The following is a 2,245-nucleotide window of genomic DNA, read 5'->3' as shown; positions in this document are numbered from 1 at the left end:
TAGATCATGAACCTAGTTAGTTAAGGCATTAGGAATCTAGTTTGCACATGATCCCCATGTAACCACCTCTATTACCCACACTTTTAAGGCTTTACATGCAATTAACTTGTGGACTTCTTCCCCCCTTCTTTTTTTCTGCTGACCGTGGGGTTCTAAGGGGTGGGAGGGAGTTCAAATTCTTTTTTTGTATTACTTGTTACTTGAATCCTCATTTCTCACACACACACTTTTACTTGCTTTCATTTTTACTCTCTTTTCTCTCAAGGTTTCTTTCTTTCTTGTAAGTAAATGGAACTTCTTTTCTCTTCTTCTTTTCTTACAAAAACCGAATTACACACCCTTAATCATCATCATTGTTTGTTGTTGTTTACTTGTTCTTGCTTAATGTTTAAATACATGTAGTTACTAGTTGTTATTGTTATTTACTTATGATCTTCTAAGAAGCAAACTTGTTAGTTTGATTCTTCATCTATCTTGTTATAACAAGAACACACAAGAACTAACTTATTAGTTATGTTCTACAATTATTGTTTTAAAAAGATTTAGAGTTCATGTGTTGCAAATCATACTTGTAAGTCATGTTAGTAAACTTTAAAGTTTACTTTCTTAAAGATCAAACTTTGGTTTGAATCTTTAAAGTATGAACAAACCATGAACTAATTACTTGTTTACTTAAGTTTATTTCTTCATATTATGCACTTTAAATTCATGTTTGTTGGTTAAAATTGGTCAAATGTTACTAGTTAACCTTGATCTCATTTATCTTGAATAAAAGTTAACTTTAAAAGTTCAAGAACATGTAAGTAAGTTTCTTTAATTATAACTTGGTACACTTATGTTAGATCTAGACTTTTGAGTCTTGGATCTTCAAGATCAAACTAAGAACTATGTTCTACAACTCAAGATCTTGATTTCATAAGTTTACTTTCAAGTTTGTAACTTATTATTAGTTTTAAAGTTGATGAATGTGTTAGATCTAAGACTTTGATGTAACTTTGGTTCATCAAACTTCATGCAACTCTTAAGTGAGTTGTGCTACATGTCTTAGACCTACACTTGTGTCATAATAGTCAAAACTTGGTTAATATTACTTTTACATTTCGTGTATGTGTTGAATCTAAGACTTTGATGTAACTTTGGTTCATCAAAACACTTGCAACACTTAAGTGGGTTGTGCTTCATGTCTTAGACTTACACTTGGGTTATGATGGTCAAACCTTGGTGAAAATGATGCAAACACATCAACGAGTTGTACACTTGAAGCTATATGCATCAAGGATGAGAACCGTGATAAGCTTCGAGCACCAAGACCACCGGAACCCACTATTTTTCTGTTTTCTGTCTTCTGCCTACTGTTTTTCTGGGTTCTGTAACAGACCATTACACCTGGGCTACTGTAACATTTATTTTCAGATATATCTTTTCAAGTAGATAATTTTTCATATAGGACTCGTCTTAATCCGAGTTACGGTTTAGGATTTATGGCCCTCCGATCGTCACTATGTCCTTTTAACGTTGTGCAGAAATTTCTGACCTACTCGCACTTAGACCGTTGCCACGGTCAAACAAAGACGAGTTTGCTTCTGTAAATTTTACCACACTTAAAGGACTCATATACGGAGCCATGGCCACTGGTCTCACCTTAATTCAGTAAGGGTACAGGCCGTGGTGACTGATCGAAGTCAGCTTTTATTTTAAACTACTTTCATGAATGAAATTTACTTTACGCCTTTTATTTGATGATGAATGATGATGACCCTTAAGACCTTATTTACATACTTTTAAACCTACGGACGATTTACTGACTTAGTACTATTTGACTTAGGTTGAGGACCCGTTTGGACAACCTTCATTACTTGCTTACTTTCCGAGTCATACTTTACCGCTACTTTATCATTGTGAGTTATAGCATTCCCTTTTTACTTTAACTAGTTTGGGAACTGAGAATATAAGTGCATTTTACGTTTTACATACTAGGCACGAGTACTTAAACTTATATATGTGTGGGTTATACAACGGCATAAACATTCCCTTTAGCTCGGTAACGTTTAATCATTGGTTTTTGAACCGTGAACGCGAATCTTAGATATGGATCCATAGGGTTTGACATCCCCACTCTGGCTAGTAGCGCTAGCATTTAACGAGTGTTTAATACTTCGTAAACATACGCACTTGCCAAGTGTACTTTCAAGGGGTATAAACATTAAGTTAGTTACCAAGTGCCCACGGTTAAGCATATACTTAT

Source organism: Rutidosis leptorrhynchoides, chromosome 9 (assembly GCF_046630445.1).
Source record: "Rutidosis leptorrhynchoides isolate AG116_Rl617_1_P2 chromosome 9, CSIRO_AGI_Rlap_v1, whole genome shotgun sequence".
NCBI classification, from domain to species: domain Eukaryota; kingdom Viridiplantae; phylum Streptophyta; class Magnoliopsida; order Asterales; family Asteraceae; genus Rutidosis; species Rutidosis leptorrhynchoides.
The sequence above is the reverse complement of the archived record's forward strand: the minus strand, read 5'-3'. Positions refer to the sequence as shown.